Here is a 22,722-nt window from a genome sequence, read left to right as displayed (position 1 = left end):
CGTCAGTGCCAGCAGTCTGTAGTCATTGGAGGTGCTGTGACACACCTTCTTCATGGAGTTTGTGCTCCAGCTTCCTCCTGTAGCTGTCTTTACCCTGTTGGATCCTCTCCTTAAGCTCCCTCTGAACATGCCTCATCTGCTCCCTGTCCCCATTTCTGAAGGCCCTCTTCTTCTCATTCAGCAGACCTTGATGTCTCTGGTGACCCACCGCTCGTTGTTGGGCAAACAGTGTACAGTCACTGTAGGAACAACACTGTCCACACAAAAGTTGGTGTACCCGGTTATGCAGTCCATGAGATCATCAAGGTCCTCTCCATGCGAATCACAGAGCAACTCCCAGTCTGTTAGTTTGAAGCAGCCTGCAAAGCTTCATCGGTGACCGTGAGATCTCCTCACAGTCCTAGTGGTCACAGAAAGTACAGATGCTGCTGGGCTTTCTTAGTGATGTGTGTGGTTTTCAGAGTCCATGTGAGATTGTCCGTGATATGTATGATCAGAAACTTTGTACTCTGGACAGTCTCTATGGGAAGGTTGAGACCATCTGAAGTCAATGACCAGTTCTTTAGCTTTTTCCATGTTCAGGGACAGGTTGTTGTTGCTTCACCAGTCGCAGAGCTGTGCCACATCCTGTACAGGGCCTGTTCGCGGCTGATCAAACCCACCATGGACGTATCGTCAGCAAACTAGATGACTTGGTTTGAGCTGTGCGTTGCCTCACAGTCGTGGATAAGGAGTGTGAACAGCTGAGCATGCAGCCTTGACAGGCTCCAGTGTTCAGCACAGTTGTGCTGGAGTTTCCTGTCCCCTATCCTGACTGCCTGGGGTCATCCTACCAGGAAGTCTAGGATCCAGTTGCAGAGGGTGGTGTTTAAGCTGAGCTCAGTCAGTTTCCTTAACAGCTGCTAGGGGATTATGGTGTTAAATGCTGAACTAAAGTCGACAAACACCTACATTTAGATGTAGGTGTCCTTTCTGTTCCAATTTTAAATGGTTCATTGTTCGATTGTAAACACAGCACTGGACTTCTCACTTATGAACAAAAAGATGATTACAATTATTTCTGATCAATATTGACATTGATATACTTAGCAATGTGGGTCAACATGTTTTCATTTCCATGTGATGTGTTCACTTTAACATTATGTTACATTTCTACTGCTATACAAATTTAGGCTGTGGATTTTAGGGGCCTTAATCCTCAAAACTCTGAAGACTGAAAACCTTGTTTAGGGCAATTCAGTGTTTCATGTTGTGCATTTCCTAATTTTAAAGCTTCAACACTACCTCCAGGAAGTGAACTTTCAGATTGGTGATGAGGAGGTGGACTTTGATGCCAAGGGCGACTCTGTACCCTATTATGATATCATCAACTGGCAGAGAGGCACAGAAGGAAACATTGAATTTGTCAATGTGGGTTTGTTTAATGGAACCAAGGCTGTTGGAGAGGAGCTGTTGATCCAGGAGGACAGGATAATGTGGGCAGGACATCAGAGTGAGGCAAGCGGCTCACACTGTGTTTTTACCTTCATCAGATGCCAACTGTTGAAGTTCTGTAGGTTGAGATGGAGGTAAGTCAGGTGGACAGAACTGATACAGGGTCATTTGTTTTCATACACAATGGAGATTCAAAGCCCACCTGTGATGTGTTTGTTGACCTACCATCCACTGTTGTTTTCCTCATGGATTGGGATTGGCTCTGGCTCCCCGTGACCCTCTTGTGCAAGATATAGTGGTAGACAATGAATTAATCATTCTTCATGACATTAAATGCTTCTGAAAGAGCTCTCATACATCTACAGCTAAATATATTTAACAGAACCACAGGTTATGGAACAGCTTATGGGCATGAACCCAGTCCTCAGTGTACAGCTTGTAACCATGTGACCATCAAAAGGTTGTTTGCTGACTACTGGCATACCTGTAAACGAGATTGACATCTGCAGAGCAAATATATATAACCAACATACAACTCAAAACACTGTGTACAAATACTTTATTTTCGAGTGGTTTTGAGGTATTTTCCACCTGTCAATAGATTAACCAATAAAGTTGACCAATATCAGCACATGGTCTTTCCACTCTAGGTGCCAGTGTCTGTATGCAGTGCCAGTTGTCTTCCAGGCTCCCGGAAGGCTGTCCGTCGTGGGGAGCCTATCTGCTGCTTTGACTGTGTACCATGTGACAGTGGTAAAATTAGCAATCAGACAAGTGAGTTTGAGCTGAACAATAAAAAGTCAAAGCAAATACATTCTTACAATTACAGTACACAAGTAATGCAATACTGAAATTTTCTGCCCTTTAGACTCAGTAGATTGTGCAACTTGTCCTGAGGACTTCTGGTCAAACAATGACAGAACAGCCTGCATCTCCAAGAAAGTGGAGTACTTGACCTTTCATTCATTGGGAATAGCCCTGACAGTGATGTCTGTGGTGGGCGCCAGCTTTACTCTGGCTGTCTGTGGAGTCTTCTTCTATCACAGACACACAGCCATCGTCCGTGTGAATAACTCTGAGCTTAGTTTCTTTATACTGTTTGCACTGACTCTATGTTTCCTGTGTTGTCTGCTTTTCATTGGAAAGCCAACATATTGGTCCTGCATGCTGCGCCACACTGCCTTTAGCATCACATTTTCACTGTGTATTTCCTGCATCCTGGGGAAGACCCTGGTGGTACTGGCTGCATTCACTGCCACCAGGCCAGGGCACAACATCATGAAGTGGCTGGGGCCTAAGCAGCAGAGGACCATTATCTCCAGCTGTACTCTGGTTCAGGTGGTTATCTGTGCTGCCTGGCTCATTGATTCTCCCCCGTTTCCATCCAGAAATACACAATATGAACATTCAAAGATCATACTGGAGTGTAGTGTGGGCTCTAGCCTGGCTTTCTGGTGTGTTCTTGGATATATTGGATTACAGGCCTGTCTGTGCTTTGTAATGGCTTTTCTGGCTCGAAAGTTGCCAGGAAACTTCAACGAGGCCAAGTTCATCACATTCAGCATGCTGATTTTCTGTGCTGTGTGGCTAGCATTCATCCCTGCTTATATCAGCTCCCCGGGAAATTATGCAGATGCAGTTGAGTCATTTGCCATCTTGGCCTCCAGCTTTGGCTTATTGTTCTGCCTGTTTGCTCCAAAGAGTTACATTATTTTACTGAAGCCTGAAAAGAATACAAAACAGCACCTGATGGGGAAAGAAAAGAAATGAAATGACACAAATTAACCCAAAGTTATTGAATCAGTAGCAAATGGACTTGTAGATTTCTTCCTGTTGCTTAAGGGTAATTTACCATTTAGAAAACGTGTTTGTTAGTCAATGTGGTTTTGATATTGACATTTCTTTACAGACATGTGATTGGTGTGTCGGAGCATTGAAAAGACGAAACATAGGGCAATAAATTTGAAGGATGTCAAGAAGGTTTACATAACATGGAACCTTCACAGGATGCTTACAGAAAACCAGTGATTACAATATGTGTGACCAAATAACATTGAAATACTGGTTCTTGGTCATTTCCATGGTAGATCATAAACTTGGGTAGACTACAACAAAATAAACAATGCAGTGATATTTCCACCTTTGGCAAAGTCTTCATCATAGCTGCTGAATATTTGTATCAGCTCTCACCAGTGACAGGAAAGCCTCTTACACAGAATAAACAAAGACCAACTTATGGGGAAATACTTTGTATCACATAGAGTTGACAGAAATACTGCAACAAGAAGATCAAAACTCCAACTAACTCACATGTATTAGAGACAACAAGGCAATCAGAGATGGCAGACTTCACCTGATTCACGCAACAAGCCTCTGTTGGTCATATTGGCAAGTGCGGAAACATAGACACACAAACTGACAGAGCTTTTCTAGTCTTGATGAATTCTGGCTACTTTACACTACAGTTTTGCTATTCACCCATTCACTCACTCTTTCATACCCATTCACACAGTGCCGGCACAGTGGGGTTAAGTTCCTTGCCCATGTAGACGAACAGAGCCGGGAATTGAACCCACAACTTTCCAGTTCAAAGATGACTCATCTACCTCAATCTACCAATACACATCTTGAAAAGTGTCAGATGGTCTTGTGGGTGGAGTGCATATATATATATATATATATATATATATATATATATATATATATATATATATATATATATGCACTCCACTGACAAAATTATTAATTCCGCTACAAATTAGGTGTATTGGCAAATGTACAAACTAACAGCTGTTTGCAATAAACACATCAAACAAAAAAAATTTAAATAGCTTATCACAACTAATATTACAAATGGTTTCTTCAAGTTCAACACAAAATGCCACATTCAATTTCCTTTACTGTTATGACCTGCTGCAAACATAATACATAGTGTAAGACACCAGCTTCTGGCAGCGTTCCTGAGGAATCTTAACCTAATCACTCATGGGCAATGGCCTCCAGTTCACTAATATTCTTGGGTTTGCGTGCTGCAACCACCTTTTTCAAATCCTACCAGAGACTTTCAATGGAGTTCAAGTCAGACGACAGTGATGGCCACTTCCATGGTATCTTTACATTACATTACATGTCATTTAGCAGACGCTTTTATGCAAAGCGACTTACAATTGAATTGAGTACAGTCAACGAGGGGTGGAATCGAACTTGCGACCATTGCGACCATGATGTTTTTCGCACATAGGGTACCGGTCTTAACCACTGAGTCACTCCACCCCAGGACTTCTTCTGAAATCAAGCCTTGGTGGACTATGTTTGGGATTATTGTCTGGTTGGAAGATCCAATGACGCCCAAGCTTCAGCTTCCTCACAGACAGCATGACATTTTCTCCCGGGATTTCCTGATACTTGATTGAATCCATCTGTCCCCTAACCCTAATCCAAGTGAAGAAGCCCCAGAGCATCACTGTGCCACTGCCAAGCTTCATTATTCTCCTCCAGACCATACTGCTGATCCATTGGCCCTGAACAGATCTAGTTTTGTTTCATCACTCCACAGAACTTAATCACAAAACCTCTTTGTGTCACAGTCTGCGCTACGCCCCTCCTGCTCTGCCACACCCCTCATCAGCTAACTGCTTCCACCTGCTGCTCTCAACTGCTCATCATCTCCAATCAAGCCAGCATATATGCAGCTCCTCTCCACTCACTCTTTGCCAGATTGTCTTCGCCCTCATGTCTGACTCTCCAGCGATCCTTCCCGGACTTCTTACCTGGTATCAACCTGATCTGCCCCTGACCTTTGCTTCATGCCTCGGCCTTGGTAAACCCACCTGCCTTCTGTCCCTGACTACAAGTTCTGCCTGCCGGTTTCCTGATATTCGTCTGCCTGCGGCTGAGTGGCACTCAGCCTGTACCTGCTCACGAGTTACAGACTTCTTGCCTGCCCTGTGGCCCTCTGCTAACCTGCTCGCCTGGCACCTGGAAGTCCTGGGCTCAAATCCTGCCGTACCCTCCTGCTATACTCTGCTGCTTCATTTGATTTGGTGTCAAATAAAGACTGTTAAAGTAAACCTGCTTGTTTGGGCTGCAATTGGGTCCAGCCAACACCTGTTACACTTTGGCTTATTTATATAGTTTTAAGCAGTGGAGGCGTCTTTCCTTGTGTTTTGGGGTCAATAGTGGTGTCTTGGAATTTGGGCAGGAAGCCCTTAAGTGTTTAGTATGTGCCTTACTGTGGGGAAAAGCCACCAAGTCTTACTGCAGGTCTTTTACAGTCACTCGAGGGTTTTTGACCACAATTTTACACAATGCATTACTGCAAGGTTTAACAATAGAAAAAGCCCTAATTTTGTCAGCTGGCTAATATTTAGCTTGAGTCCAGTGACGTATTTCTAAAGTCTTGTTCAAAATTATAAAACAACTGCAGTTTGTGGTGGCAGAAATTCACGACAGTGAAGTGCAGAGTATACGTATCAAGCAAATACAATACCATGCACTGACTTGTGTCAGTCAGAGCATGCCTAAATAAAGGTGTTAGTTCATGTGTGTATGTGTCTGAGCTGGTCTAACTTTCGGTGTACAAAGGTTATCACTTTCAGGTGCACAGGGGTCATACTGTTGTCAGACCGTTGAAGCTTAAAATAGACTCGTTTTCAGGCAGAAATACGTCTTATGGCTTTCATTTCAAAAATGACTGTTACAACCCTAGTGCTTGCTTGGTGTATCTGTGTGGGTCTGTCTGTTTTCACTCTCCACCTCCTGTGCACAGGAGTCTTGAGTTGGTCATCAGTGGAGGCAATAAAAAGAGGGTGAAAAACCTCACTCAGCCTTTAGATTGATAGATAGATAGATAGATAGATAGGTAGATACTTTAATTATATCACAGAGAAATTCACAGTTCAGCAGCTCCAAGAATATGTTACAAAATAGAAACATAAGAGGCATGCAAAGTACAGTCTATAAATATAATATGAAATATATATAAAAAAAATGTGAGCTCAGGTGGTGCAGCTTTGTGAGACCTTGATGGTGTTTGTACTCCTTTCTGTGGAAATAAGGGTGTTTTGGGGGTATTTGGTTTGCTGTGGTGTTTTCCCTCCTTGGTTGTGTGTATGGAGTTTTCTTGTGCAATGACGTGGTTCTTTTTTCTGTTTAGAGACCAGCACTTTAGGTTGGAACTTTTTTGAACTTCAATAGTAACAATCTTTAATTTTAAATAAAGAAGCTCTTATGTTTTGATGTCCCTATTGCCCCTGTTGCCTTTCTTTTCACACCTCGTGTATTATTGTTGTTTTGATTGTCCCTTCATCTCCAAAACCAAAGTTGAAACTTGACCAACAGTTCAACTCTGTTAAAAAACAGTTTTTTTCATTTGAGGCCAATGTGCCCAACCTTGGCAAAACCAGCAACAAGTGGGCCAAGGGACATCTTGAGTTATTTACAGATTCTGAAAGTGTGATTTCTAAGCTTTCCATCAATGTCTTGACCTCTTAACATTTTAAATGAAATAACTTGAAAAATATATAGGAAGGCTTATTCTGTTATCATTTCTTGTCCTTACACTAGTGTAGTCATATTTCCATCATCTGTTTTAGTTGTTGTTTCTTTTCTTTTTGAAATAACAGTTTTGCAGTGCAGTTGCAGTAAATACAACCCTAACCCATTGTTGCATAGTCCATTTTTGTCAGGAGGCTACTTTTAGTTGTAATATTAAATGTTTTTGATCAATAACATTCAGATCAATACTTCATACACAAAGCTGTGTCATTCACACATTATAAGCACATCAGCAGAGTCACTGCACCCATGACCAATTATGCTTAGGGCCCCCAAAAGCTTAACAGCGGCCCTGCACATTCGGTTGGTTTATTATTCATGTTAATAGCAGATGCTCACATGCTCCTGTTACAGCTTATTATACGATCATCTGATCGAACACAAGTTTTGATGTGCGTAACATTTGCATTTTAAAACAACAATACTGAGCTATAGCTAATAACAATGTAGCCACATAACGTTCTGAAATGCTTGGCCCAAGGGTTCCAGTGATACATCGTTTGTGAAAAACAGATTAACAAGTCAAAAGTTAATGTACATACATGCTTGTTCAACTTTGTCCTGTTGGTAGAGCTCTCGAGCTTGTGTTGCTTACACAGTATCACCACTTGAACCCAAGTAACGGGTGGTCTGCTGTTAAATTATTACAATATTGGGGAATTATTACATTATCAGGACCTGCAAAATGAAGACTAAGTTATTGCATTATCAGGTTTTATTACATTTTCAATGGACTCAGGTGCAAATTTTTATTACATTATCAGGGATTTATTACGTTATCAGGTTCTACAGTCCCTCTCACTGCTCCAACACCCTGAGATGTTCCTAGATTGAAGGAGCGAAACATCTATGAAGGATGGCTCTTGGCTGACAACCCTGCAGCCAGCCAAACAGCACCGTCGGAGGTGCTTCAGGCAGAAATGCTTAACAGGTAGCTCTACCTCTGCTTACATCAATTACTTAATGACTATTGTACAGCACTATGGTCAACTGTTGTTTTTTATGTATGTGCTTCATACATGAATTGGATTATATGTCACCAAGAGATGTTTGATACAATTTCACTTGTGATATGTAGGAAGTCTAAGTTGTGCGTTTCATAGTGATCATGCAAATTCACTGCTGTTCCACAGACACACCCTGTAAGGTAGCTTGGAACTTTTAGAAACTTTTCATGTTTAAAGTTTAAAGATCACACAGATGATCTGTACAAATTTCATATATATACTTTCAAATTTGAAGTACTTGAAAATATGTCAGAAATACTAAACAGAGACCCAAACACCTTAAAAAAGGAAAAGTACATTAGTTGGGTCTTTACTTTCATCTTTTTGACGGTGATCAAACAGAAATCATGAGAGACACAACTGTCTGTTGCATATTTACATCAAAAAACAAATAATAACAGGTACATAATCATATGAGATTGTACTTGTTTGTGTATTTCTCTTTGTTTTTGCTTTCTTTGTTTAGGGCCTTAGCTTTTTCCCCACAGTTTGCATTATCCCACTTTAGTTCCTGATTGTGGACTGCTGTCCAATCCAAAGCCACTCTGTCTTTAATAAGATGCCAGACTGAGAAGGTTGCCTTATTCTTAATCTATCTCATCCTAGTTGTAAATCACAGAAACCAATTATAATAGTCACAGTTTATCGTCCACCTGTACCTTATTCAGAGTTCCTATCAGAGTTCTCTGAGTTCTTATCTGAGTTGGTGCTTAAAACAGATCAAATCATAATTGTAGGCGATTTCAACATCCATGTAGATGTTGACCGTGATAGTCTTAGCTGCGCATTTAACTCGCTGTTGGTATCAATAGGTTTTATTCAACACGTTAATAAACCAACTCATTGCCTTAATCACACCCTCGACCTTGTTTTAACTTATGGTATTGATATTGATAACTTAAACATAGTTCCTAAAAACCCTCTCCTTACTGATCATTATTTACTCACATTTAATTGTACAATAATGAACTACAATAACATAAATAAGAAATACAGCTACAGCCGGTGCCTGTCTGACAATAATATTAATACATTCAAAGAGACAGTGCAACTTTTATTTAACACGGTGCCATATGTCAGTACATCTGAAGGTACCTTTTGTGATTTTACTCCCACCCTCATAGATAACCTTGTTGATAGTACAGCAGCCTCACTGCGTACTACATTAGATTGTGTTGCCCCTCTGAAAAAGAAAGTGGTGAATCAGATGAGACGAGCACCATGGTTTAACTCCAATACTCGTGCTCTTAAACAGGCGTTACGTAGATTAGAAAGAAAATGGCGTTCCAGTAACCTAGAGGAACTTCATATAGCCTGGAAAGATGGTTTTGTAGCTTACAAAAAAGCCCTACACAAAGCTAGAGTTGCCTATTATTCTTCTCTAATTGAAGAAAATAAGAATAATCATATATTTCTTTTCAGCACTGTAGCCAGGCTGACACAGAGCCACAGCTCCACTGAACCATCTATTCCTTTAACACTGAGCAGTGATGACTTTATGAACTTTTTTGTGAATAAAATAACATCAATTAGAGAATATTACTCATATTTGGACTGACTCATCTTCTAGCACAAGAGCTTTAGAAGCACCAGGTGCAGAGTTAGACAGTTTCTCCCCTATAGATCTCCCTGAGTTAACATCATTAGTGTCATCATCTAAGCCATCAACCTGTCAGTTAGATCCTATCCCCACCAAACTGTTTAAAGATGTGTTTCCTTTAATTAACAACTCTATATTAACTCAAATTAATCTATCCTTATTAACTGGATATGTGCCCCAAACGTTTAAAGTAGCAGTTATTAAACCCCTTCTAAAAAAAGCGACCCTTGACCCAGATATTTTAGCTAATTACCGACCTATATCTAATCTTCCCTTTGTCTCTAAAATCTTAGAAAAGGCAGTTGCCAATCAATTATGTGAATATTTGCGCCTTAATGGCCTGTTTGAAGATTTTCAGTCAGGTTTAGATTAAACCATAGCACAGAAACAGCACTAGTTGAAGTTAGTAATGATCTTCTCTTGGTGTCAGATAATGGTCTAGTTTCTTTACTTGTCCTGTTAGATCTTAGTGCTGCATTTGACACCATTGATCATGATATTCTACTGCAGAGATTGGAGCAGACTCTTGGTATCACAGGTGCTGCCCTCTGCTGGTTTAAATCATACTTATCTGATAGATTCCAGTTTATTCACGTTAATGATAAAGCCTCACTACAAACAAAAGTTAATTGTGGAGTTCCACAAGGCTCAGTGCTTGGGCCTATACTTTTTACCTTATATATGCTTCCTCTAGGGAACATTATTAGAAAGCATAACATACACTTTCATTGTTATGCAGATGACACACAGCTATATCTATCGATGAGGCCGGATTAAATAAATCAGGTTGTTCAACTCCAGGAATGTCTCAGAGACATTAAGTCCTGGATGACCTGTAACTTTCTACTTTTAAACTCAGAAAAAACTGAGGTCATTATACTCGGCCCTAAACACCTCAGAGAAAAACTTTCTGACCACATTGTCACTTTAGATGACATCACCCTGGCTTCCAGTTCCACTGTGAGGAACCTTGGAGTTACTTTTGACCAGGAAATGTCTTTTGATTCACACATAAAACTAATTTCCAGAACAGCCTTCTTCCACCTGCGGAACATTATGAAAATTAGAAACATTCTGTCTTTACAGAATGCTGAAAAACTAGTTCATGCTTTTGTTACATCTAGATTAGATTACTGCAACTCCTTATTAGCAGGATGTTCTAACAAGTCTGTTAGAATCCTTCAGTTAATTCAAAATGCTGCAGCACAAGTTCTGACAGGAGCTAGAAAGAGAGACCATATAACTCCAGTGTTAGCTTCTCTACACTGGCTCCCCGTACAGTTTAGAATTAAATTTAAAATCCTCCTCCTCACGTACAAAGCACTTAATGGTCAGGCCCCTTCATACCTGAAAGACCTAGTCTTACCCTATCACCCTAATAGACCACTTAGGTCACAAAATACAAGTTTACTTGTGGTTCCCAGAGTCTGTAAGAGTAGAATGGGAGGCAGAGCCTTTAGTTAAGCTCCTCTCCTGTGGAACCAGCTGCCAATGATAGTTTGGGAGGCGGAGCCTCTCTCTGTATTTAAAGTTAGACTTAAAACTTTCCTTTTTGATAAAGCTTATAGTTAGAGCTGGTTCAGGGAAACCTGAACCATCTCTTAGTTATGCTGCTATAGAACTAAACTGCTGGGGGATTTTCCTGTGGTACACGCACATTCACTCTCTCACACTCAGGATTTGATTATGACTTTTTATATGTCATTACCCTTGTCTCTTTCTCTCCCTAGTTTGTGTCTTTCCTTCCTTCCCTCTCTCTCTTTCTGTATTCTCATCATGCAGGTTGCAGCATCAAGATCCAGTTTCCGAGGCTACGCTCATCGTCACCATTATTATTATTTTGCAATTAAAAAGTCGGTATCAGTAACTGTATAAACTTGTAACCTGATACAGTTGTTGTGTATCTGCTGCTGGTCTCCCTCTCTCTCTTCTGTCTCTCCCTCATCTCCCTCTTGTCCTTTCTCTCCCCCCATTTTCTGTCCCCCACCTCTCCACTGTCCCCCATTTTTCCTTTCACCCCAACCGGTCGAGGCAGATGACCGCACATCTCTGAGCCTGGTTCTGTCAGAGATTTCTTCCTGTTAAGAGGGAGTTTTTTCTCTCCACTGATGCCTAGTGCTTGCTCATTGTGTGAACTGTTGGGGTTCTCTGCTCTCTTTGATGTTGTCTATGTACAGTGCCTTGAGATAATGTATATTATGATTTGGTGCTATACAAATAAAATTGAATTGAATTGAATTGATTTACAACTAGGATGAGATAGATTAAGAATAAGGCTTTCGAACGATGAATATCCTGGTTTGGTCTTGGGATTGATTAATAATCTAGTATTAAAAATGGCTGCTACTCTTCCTCCTCGGCCTGAGCTTCTAGGAATATGGGTATTAGCATGAGTGGGTGGAGTTGACTCATTTAGACTGACGTTATCGTCTTCATGTAACCAAGTTTCAGTTACACAGAATAAATCAATACAATTGTCAGAAATAAGATCATTTATTAAAACAGATTTTGAGGAGAGAGACCTTATATTTAATAGTCCACATTTGAAAGTGGTATTATTTGACTCTATTTTATTGTTGGTATTAATCTTTATTAAGTTAGAATGTCAGCACACAATGACAAGTTACTGCCAGATATGCATCCATATTCGTGGAGGTCCACATGTCAGAGGTCAGACTCACTGCCTCCACGCTCTGCAGTTGAGCCTTGGCTTTGGCCTTCTCCTCCTCATATTTCTCCCCCACCATCTTCTTCAGAGCCTGTCTGGAAGGCAGAGTGTATGTGGGGTCAAGCTTTCCCACAAACTCTTTGAAGCCTGGATCATCCAGGTCCTGCTTTCGGTCCACTAAGACAGAATCAAACAAATAAAACTGTTATCTGACATCATGTTACTGTAACATTTTTAGTGGTGTGTACAGTTCCGTAGATAAACATAACCTACCATGAACAGTGTTCTCCTGCTTGTTTTCATGCTTAGCACTGTATGCCTAAGCATCGAGGATGTATTGTTATTATACACCAATTGCATGGAACAATGCAAGCACTGGACCTGTATGAACAGTAATGATCAAACAAGAAAACAAACGGTCAGGTCATAGAAATCACTTAAATCACCACACATGCAACTGTACCTAACTTACAAACTGCTAGCTTGCTACTGTTTAAGTTGCTTGTTTAGTAATAAAGTACTCACCTTATTAGGACTGATCAGCTCAAAGTGTTCCCACATTTGAGAACGGCTTCTCTTCCTGTTTGGCTCCATGTTGAACAACCAAAAGCAGTGATGATTATGATAACAGCAACGATGCACACAACAACTCCGACAACAAACCCACATGTTGTTGGGTGTGTCGGGTGCCTCTCGTGTTGTGTCAACGACTCATCTTGCGATATGAAGCTATTGTGCAACCGTTATGTATGAAGCAGTCACTGCTCTGTTGCAAAGCAAGCTTTGAAGCAGTGGTTCAAAGAGAATGTAACTTCAAGTTTGAAGCAAGGATTGGAGCTTCAGTGTCAGACTGACATCACTACTGAATATACCAGAGACCAATTTATTACTAGATACAAAATTCATACAAAACCTCTTGAGTGTAGGTCATGACACCAAGAAGGATTTTTTCATAGATTTTAATATGATATCACTTGTTATATGTATGAAATAGGACTTTTGCATTTCATAGTGATCATGCAAATTCACTGTGCTGCCGCAGCCACACCTTGTAAGGTAGCTTGGAACTTTTAGTAACTTTTCATGTTTAAAGTTTAAAGATCACACAGATGTGTCACAACAGGGGTTTCTGAGCACAAATGCAGACAGAGAGGATTTTGTGAAAGTTCCACAGTTTATTGTGCACTCTGAACGAACGTCAACTTAAATTCTCAACTAAAAGAGTTTGATCATAAGCAAGCAAGGCTTGACGAGTCAGTGTCTCAACCAAAAGTGTTTGAGCATTCAACAAACAAAAACTTAAAGAGTCACTATCTCAACCAAAGGAGTTACAGGAAAAGGACTCTCAAAAGTTCCCAAAACAGGTAACAAAACAAGTAATCCACAGGAGGTTAGTTCCAAATAGAATCTCCCAGAGAGTGAGGTCCCCAATGCAGGAGGTAGGTCCACGCCAACAGTTGATCATGTCTGAACACAGAGGGAGAGTCTCTACTCTGCTTAAATGCTCCTCCTAGTGTCACATGGGCAGCAGGTGAATTCATTCTGGCTTGATTGCAACTTGGTTGAGTCTTGGATGCGCAGAATGTCTCCATCTGGTGGCAGAGCTAGAGTGGAGTCTCAGGTCTGACAAGATGTTCGTACAAGTCTTTAGAAGGAGTTAAACTCAGTAGGTGACTTGATCTTTGTCTAGTTCTTGGTCTGATCACCCTGCCAAGTTTCATGCATGTACTGTAAATGAAACCTTGTACCATTTGCCATTGTAGTGACACTTCAGTTTGTGCAGCGCACCATGGAATCATATTAGCACAAAATTACAAACATACTTGAGTCTTTACTTTCATCTTTTTGACAGTGATCAAACAGAAATCATGAGAGACACAACTGTCTGTTGCCTCTTTACATCAAAAAATAAACAATAACAGGTCATAATTATATGAGACTGTATTTGTCTGTGTATTTCTCTTTGTTTTTTCTTTGGTTAGGGCCTTAGCTTTTTCCCCATACTTTGCATGAACCCACTTTAGTTCCTGATTGTTGATGACTGTCCAATCCAAAGCCACTCTGTCATTAATAAGATGCCAGACTGCGAAGGTGTAATACTACATTATAAAGTGCCTTATCTTTTGGTCTGTCCCTCTCATTCTCCCCTCAGCACAGATAAACATTATGACTTCACTTGCTTTATTTTCTTTGCTTTACTTTGCTGTCAGTGTCCTCACTTTAACTGATAGCTCACTTTCCAGCATCACCACTGCAGCTTCACCAGCAGCCTCAAAGTGCACTCTTCTAAACCGCTTCCAGCCAGACTTTGTGGTCCAGGGTAACTATGTCATCGGTGGGATTTTCCCCATTCATTTTAGCCTGAAATTGCGAGACCTCAACGGCACCTACAGACCACCACCGATAAATTGCAATGCGTGAGTTTCATAGACAGTGGGAGGATTTGACTTATTTTTTCCTGTGAATTATCTAATTTTGCATTCTTATAAATATAAAATGGACTGAATGTGTTTATAATCATTAGAGTTTTTAAATTAACACACTACATTCATCTGTATCAGCCACAAATTGAATCCCAGAGTTTTCCGGTGGGCTCAGACTATGAGACTGGCAGTGGAGGAGATAAACCAGAATCCAGTGCTGTTGCCTAATCAGACACTGGGCTACAGAATCTTTGATTCTTGTGCACATCCACTGACAGGAAAGAGAGCTGTTTTATCAATGCTGAATGGAGTGAGTGAGGAAAACTCTTCTATGTGCACAAATGCCTCATCAATCCTCGCTGTGATTGGGGCTACTGGATCCGCTGAGTCTATTGTTGTGTCAAGAATCCTGCAAACATTCAGGATCCCCATGGTAACATGGTGACTGTTATTTATGTCAGTCAACACAAAAATGTTCTTTTCTCAGTAACACTGCACTCTACTTTTACACAGATCAGCTACGCTTCTTCATGTGCATGTTTGTCAGACAGACAAAAATATCCAACCTTCTTCAGAGTAATTCCTAGTGATGACTACCAGGTAAAATGTAAAACATGTGGTCAGTTACTGTTTTCAGTCAAAGCTCTACTACTCCGTCATCAGAAATAATTATTACAACTACCTTTAAAGCTTTAAACTGTCAAATTTAAACTATGAATAAAAAAGAGGCAAATCTTCAAACACTAAGAAATGGATTTAAATATAAGTATATATAGCTTAGAGAGAGAGAGAGAGAGAGAGAGAGAGAAAGCATATAAGTTTTCCTCTTTCTTATATTATGTTCATGTTAATTTCAGGTTTGGTCATTATAATAATTGCGGTTGATAATCCTTTGTTATAATCCTTATTTTTTATTTATTTTTTGTTGTTTTGTATAATCCTATGCTTGTTGATGTCTGATGTTGTTATGCTTGTTTGAGAGTCTTACATATACAGCACTGCTTACATTTTATTAAGATGGAACAATGCTTATATGTTGTGTCCCTATTCAATAACACATCAATATTTCTTTGTTTTGCCAAACTTCCATGCTTTATCATTTACAGAATACAAACATGTTATAACAGGGCACAACACCAAATCATTTATGAAGATATTGCTTTTCAATTATGAACGTTTTTAATGTCTGTGATATGAATCTGAGTGAGTTGATTTTCTTTTTCTGTTGAGCCCAGGTGAAAGCCATTGCACAGCTGCTGGTTCACCTTAACTGGACTTGGGTGGGGCTGCTGCGAGGAGACCATGATTATGGCCGCTTTGCTGCAAAAGGTTTATTGAGAGAATTACAGGACACCAAAGTATGTGTAGCGTACCAAGAAATTATTCCTCTGCTCTACACTCGCAAGATGGGACTAAGGATCATGAAGGTATGAAAACACTGTAGGCACTGTTGACTTCTACCTTTAAATGTTAAGTGGTCTGTATTTATAGAGAGCTTTTCTGGTGTTGAAGACCACTCAAAGCTGCTTTACACTACAGTTTTTGTCATTCACCCATTCACATAAAATCAAACATCTATATATTGCATGTATGTGGAGCACATTTTTTATCACACTTCTTTCAAACCCATTCACACACTGCTGGCACAGTAATGTGAGGTTAAGTGTCTTGCCCAAAGAAACATCAGCATGTAGACTCATGGAGCCAGTAATCAACTCCTCAACCTTTCAGTTGAAAGACAATTCACTCTAACACTGATCCACCATTGTCCAGTTAATGTGTTCTTATCACAAGATAAAATAATAACTGCCTCTGGAACTCTAAGGGGTGGGTAGAGTGGTGATTTGATGCTATAAATGTGTATATTTGTATAGTGTTAATGAGTTTCTGTTAAAGACACATTTGTGCTGCTAACACATATTAACAGATGGACCCATTACAGCTCCTATTCGTGGACCTACTGTGGTCATTATATTTAGACACTCTAGAAGAAAACTGTATCTTTTTCTCACTTTCATCCATTTATCTCATCAGGCCCATATTAGATCCAGAAAGAGAGAGTCATGACGTGAATTGTAACTCTGTAACCATGTATCAATAAACCTTTCCTTAGAACATCACTTAACTAAGTCCACATAGGTGAGTAAATGTGCTTTCAATCAAAAAATCGACAAAGGGATCAGAATTGTAAAACATGAGACAATGTCCAGAAAATGAAGAGCTCATAACACGAGGAAGATGAATAATATCACAGGTGGAACTATTGGGGCAGAGCAGAAAAATGTGTGAAGTCAAGAGGCAATGTTAGTACTAAAGAACACCAGGAAATGATGAATCATGTAAACAAAAACATGATCTGACTTTGGCAAAAAAGTATTTTCTTCAAAATGAGTACAACAGAACAGAATAGAATAGAATGGAATATAAACTTTATATGTCCAACACCAAGTGGTGACAGAAATGTTTGTTTGACACAGCTCAACATAGCCCTTTACACACACACGACATTAAAAAACGACCTAATCAAAAATACACAAGGAAAAAGTACACCAAATAAAACCTGACTGAACAACACATATTGATATTCAAAAGAAATAAAAATATCAGCGGCAGATGGAGTTACTGAAATTCCTCTGTTGTTGAGGTTTGAAATATCAAATTATACTAAGATCTATAGACATACTAGTTGTTTTTCATTGTGTACATCTGGGTTTTTCTTAATGTCACTGAGTTTTGTTTTTGTCTCCTTGTAAAACCCTGTCATCTATATTATCTGACCCTCTGTAAAGGTGATGCGTAGCTCTACTGCAAAAGTGGTGGTGGTATTTTTAGGCGATTTGTTGATGACACCTTTCATGAGAGACTACATGACTCAGAACATCACTGGAATCCAGTGGGTGGCGAGTGAAGCCTTGGTCATGTCATCAGTCCTTTCAGGGAAAGAGTATTACCCTTACATGGGAGGAACCATTGGGTTTGGCATCAGAAAAGGTCATATCCCCACACTGGGTGACTTCCTGCAGTCAGTAAACCCTAAGAGATATCCTGACAATGTGCTGGTGCATGAGCTGTGGGAGTCTCTGTATGGTTGCAGTCCTTTTCCATCCTCGGTCACCCAGATGCCACCCTGCTCAGGGCAGGAGTCTCTGCTGGAACAGCACTCAGCCTACATGAATACATCCAGCCTTAGTGTCGCCTATAATGTCTATAAAGCTGTATATGCCATTGCTCATTCCCTGCACAAGCTCCTTCTCTGTCAGCCAGGGAGGGGGCCTTTCCAGAACAACTCATGTGCTCAGAGCAACAACATACACCCTTGGCAGGTACTGTATAATCCACTATTTCTTTACCATTACACACAGTGGGTCAAAGCCCAAAGGTGGGCCTTGGAAGTATTGTAGGTGGGATTCTATGATAACTATCTCCTATTTGTGCCCAGCCATGGAAAAAACAGGAACAAGTAGGCTAAGGGGCATTTTTTATCTAAAAAAGCAGTAAATTGTATTGTTTTGGTGTAAATTTGGTAGCATACAAACACACAATAAACACAATTATTAACCTACTAACTCTACTAAAAATATCATAATAATAATGAATACTATTATACTATACTACTGTGGTGTAGTGCAGACACCACCAACAAAGAGTCCAGTTGGACCCCCAGGACGGAGCCAGCCTTCCTGATGATCTTTTTGGCATCTGCTGCCCTCAGCCTGCTGACAAAACAAATAATCTTATACTACATAGTATGTAGTGTAGTGTAATAGTAATCCATGAAACCAGGGGAGGGTCCACCTGCATGGCCATCAGCTTACTCCACCGTGGGATGGTATTGAACGCACTGGAGAAGTCAAAGATCATGATTCTCACAGTGCTTCCCGGTGTGTCCAGGTGAGCGCAAGTACAGTTGAGCAGGAAGATGATGGCGCCCTCCACTCTTAGTTTCAGCTGGTAGGCAAACTGAAGAGGGTACAGCGATGAGTTGACCAGGGGCTGAAAATGTGACAGGACCAGCCACTCCAGGGACTTCATCAGGTGGGATGTCAGTGCCAGCAGTCTGTAGTCATTGGAGGTGCTGTGACACACCTTCTTCATGGAGTTTGTGCTCCAGCTTCCTCCTGTAGCTGTCTTTACCCTGTTGGATCCTCTCCTTAAGCTCCCTCTGAACATGCCTCATCTGCTCCCTGTCCCCATTTCTGAAGGCCCTCTTCTTCTCATTCAGCAGACCTTGATGTCTCTGGTGACCCACCGCTCGTTATTGGGCAAACAGTGTACAGTCACTGTAGGAACAACACTGTCCACACAAATGTTGGTGTACCCGGTTATGCAGTCCATGAGATCATCAAGGTCCTCTACATGCGAATCTCAGAGCAACTCCCAGTCTGTTAGTTTGAAGCAGCCCTGCAAAGCTTCATAGGTGACCGCGAGATCTCCTCACAGTCCTAGTGGTCACAGAAAGTACAGATGCTGCTGGGCTTTCTTAGTGATGTGTGTGGTTTTCAGAGTCCATGTGAGATTGTCCGTGATAAGTATGATCAGAAACTTTGTACTCTGGACAGTCTCTATGGGAAGGTTGTTGATGCACAGTGGAATGTTTGTGCGTGGAGACCATCTGAAGTCAATGACCAGTTCTTTAGCTTTTTCCATGTTCAGGGACAGGTTGTTCGCAGTCGCAGAGCTGTGCCACATCCTGTACAGGGCCTGTTCGCGGCTGATCAAACCCACCATGGTCGTATCGTCCGCAAACTAGATGACTTGGTTTGAGCTGTGCGTTGCCTCACAGTCGTGGATAAGGAGTGTGAACAGCTGAGCATGCAGCCTTGACAGGCTCCAGTGTTCAGCACAGTTGTGCTGGAGTTTCCTGTCCCCTATCCTGACTGCCTGGGGTCATCCTACCAGGAAGTCTAGGATCCAGTTGCAGAGGGTGGTGTTTAAGCTGAGCTCAGTCAGTTTCCTTAACAGCTGCTAGGGGATTATGGTGTTAAATGCTGAACTAAAGTCGAAAAACACCTACATTCTGATGTAGGTGTCCTTTCTGTCCCAGTATGGGAGGGCCAGGTGGATGGCGGTGGTGATGGCATCGGTCTGGTCCAGCAGCTTTCCGTGGGTTGACTCTGAGCAGAGCCTTCCTCACTTCATGGTTAGACAGGCAGGGTACCAGGTCATTAGGAGGAGGACTGTGTCATTCTTCTCCTCAAACCTAGCGTAGAACTGGTTCAGTGCCTCAGGTAGGGAGCCTTCACCATCACAGGAGGGTGGAGCAGGCCTGCAGTATGTGACAACTTGTATGTCCTGCCATAGGCACCGCATGTTGTTGATGTCGGTGAAGTGGTTGCGGACTTTCTGAGCGTGAGTGCGTTTGGGGTTGTTATGGCGCAGAACAACTCAGCTCTTTCTTTTCTCATAGATGCTTCATTCCCCGACCTATAAGCATGGCTTTCAGCAGCATCCTCACCTCTGCAGCCCCAATCATGGTTTCTGATTGGGGCATATGGTGATGGTCTTAAGAGTGGTGACATCCTCTATGCACTTGCTGATGTAGCTAGTCACAGTTGATGTGTACTCATCTAGGTAAGTTGAACCGTTGTAGGTGGCTGCTTCCTTGAATATGTCCCAAACTGTGCATTCAAAGCAGTCCTGTAGAGCTGACATGGCTCCAGGTCCTTGTCTCTAACTGGCCTGGTTTAGTGTGTATCAGAAGAAAGGTAATATACTTAGAAAGATCAAAGATAGATACATTTTTCTAATATCAAATGAAATAAAATAAGTTTAAGTGGCTCTATGTTGTGGATGGATCAGTCGGTTGCTGAATGAGGTGATGATGATGATGTGCTAACTGTCACCTAGTCCCTAAATAATTAGCACAGCCAATACTTCATACACAAAGCTGTGTCATTCACATTATTCAATAACATCAGGTTGGTTTGTTATTCATATTAATAGCAGATACTCACATGCTCCTGTTACAGCTTATAATAGAACTCATTTCGATGTTCGTAACATTTGCATTTTTAAACCACAATACTGAGCTAGCTAATAACAATCTAGCTACATAACATTCTGTGCTGTCAAGTGGCATCCAACAGGTCCCAGTCGGGGCCTTTATGGACGACTTGACAATCACAGCAAGGTCGGTCCCGGAGGGCTGATGGATATTGGAAGATTTGGTAGAGCTCACGACAGCAGCTAGGATGGTGTTCAAACCCTCGAAATCGAGAAGCTTGGTCCTGAAGCGAGGCCGTGTCCAGGACCACTTCTGGTTTAAGATCAGTGAAGACACCATCCCAACAGTCACAGAGAAGCCGGTAAAAAGCTTAGGAAGGTGGTACAGAGCCGACCTGACTGATAGCGCGAGTGTGAAGGAGATGCTCAACCAAGCAGAAGAATGGCGGAAAGCCCTGGAGAAGAGTGGCCTGCCCGGCAAGTTCAAGGTATGGGGCTACCAACATGGCATCCTTCCAAGGCTCCTGTGGCCACTGCTTGTGTACGAGGCCCCCTTGACAACAGTGGAGGCTTGACAAGACGGATCAGAGAGGACTCAGACGCAGAGACCTTTTAATTGTCTTTATTGGCACTTGTAAACAAAACACAAGACAGATCTCTGTGGGAAACAGAGAGTTTTTAAAGTCCACATGGCTTAATTGTCAGCAGGTGTGTGTAATCAGGACCGGCAGGCCGGCAGAGGAGGGGGCGGGGCAAACTGCCGGAGTGACAAGGTTTTGGAAAATCAATAACTTCCTCAGTAGGTGGCTGTCTGTCCCCAAAAGCTTTTGCTCTATAGGGCTATACAGCTCCGGGAGCAAACTGCAATTGCCAATTACATCAGTCGTGGAGGAATTAAAGACAGTCAAAGTCTGGTTGGCCATGATGTTGTGCAACAGTGATGATCAGGCTGTGCGAAGGCTAACATTGTGGTGAAGACGGGGCGGAAGTGAAAGGCCAGTGGAGCTCTGAGGGAAGTGCAGGAGCACTTACAACATGGAGACATCATGGGCACAGTTACCCAGGGGAGGCTGGGCCTGGGAGTCATCACCCAAGCACACTGGAAGGAGGCGAGGGCAAAGGACCGGAAAGGGATAGCACAGAAGGAGATTTGGGCTGCGACCAGATATTGTGCTCTGGTCCAAAGCCATGAGGCAGGTGGCCCTAATAGAGCTGACGGTTCCCTGGGAGGAAAGGATTGAGGAGGCACATGTATGCAAGCTGGGGAAGTATCATCTCTGAGAGCCAGCACAGGGGTTGGAGAGCCTGGAATCTACCGGTGGAGGTGGGTTGCAGGGGGTTCCCGGGTCACTTTGGAGAGCATTGGGGATGCTTTGGGTTAAAGGGGCAACCCACAAGAACCTGGTGATCAAAATATCAAAGCAGAGACAGCATCCAGATGACTATGGTTAAAGAGGAGCGACCAGTGGCTAATCAGGCTGGCAGAGGGGGCGGGGGTCAGAGCTGAGTGGTGAAGTCCTGAATGGCTGAGGGAACAGTTCCAGGATGCTGGTTCTGCTGTCAAGCCCCATTGAGGTGTAGTGGGCTAGTTGACAAATCACTGGTTAAGTGGGGTGCCCACTTGAAAACCCAATGAAGTCGATAAGTCTGAATCATTCAGCTCTGCACTCAGTTGAAGACGTCTGAGGGGAGCGACTTCTATGCTAGCCACCACACATAGGGAGCAGGAAGTAAGTAGGTTACATAAAAGCCAAGTGCAGTGGCTGTGATGTACCCTATCGTTTGAAGACATGGTTTGAAGACCACCAATACTGTGATTTGAAACATTGTGTGGCTTCTTTGAAATTTTAACTTGCATATTCTGTACAAAATGAAAATCTCTGACTTTTTGAAAAAAACATGTTTTTCTTTGTTTACTCGATTTGCGCTGGGCTTACTTGTTACTGGTTAACTCGTGGTGGGCACATTTACCAAAGTTAGGTAACATACTGTACATATGACAGACATATTTTCTGTGTTCTAAAAAATCAAAATATATTTGAATCTTGAATGGTATGTTTATGAATATTTTTAAATGGTTCATTGTTCGAT

At 41.8% G+C, this 22,722-nt stretch overlaps 2 long non-coding RNA genes across 2 annotated transcripts; one reads left to right on the top strand and one right to left on the bottom strand.

Annotated features, from left to right (window-relative positions):
* Positions 1-12,184: 12,184 nt before the first annotated feature.
* Positions 12,185-12,854, bottom strand: LOC122760740. Its single transcript, XR_006358478.1, has 3 exons — positions 12,791-12,854; positions 12,539-12,646; positions 12,185-12,442 (listed from the first exon to the last, which is right to left on the bottom strand). It is a non-coding gene; the product is annotated as an uncharacterized LOC122760740 (long non-coding RNA).
* Positions 12,855-14,489: 1,635 nt separating this feature from the next.
* Positions 14,490-15,231, top strand: LOC122760743. The gene is made up of 3 exons (XR_006358481.1): positions 14,490-14,682; positions 14,827-15,121; positions 15,202-15,231. It is a non-coding gene; the product is annotated as an uncharacterized LOC122760743 (long non-coding RNA).
* Positions 15,232-22,722: the final 7,491 nt, after the last annotated feature.

Source organism: Solea senegalensis, unplaced genomic scaffold (assembly GCF_019176455.1).
Source record: "Solea senegalensis isolate Sse05_10M unplaced genomic scaffold, IFAPA_SoseM_1 scf7180000014020, whole genome shotgun sequence".
NCBI lineage: Eukaryota > Metazoa > Chordata > Actinopteri > Pleuronectiformes > Soleidae > Solea > Solea senegalensis.
Note: the sequence above shows the minus strand (reverse complement) of the source record. Positions and strands in the feature narration are given on the sequence as shown.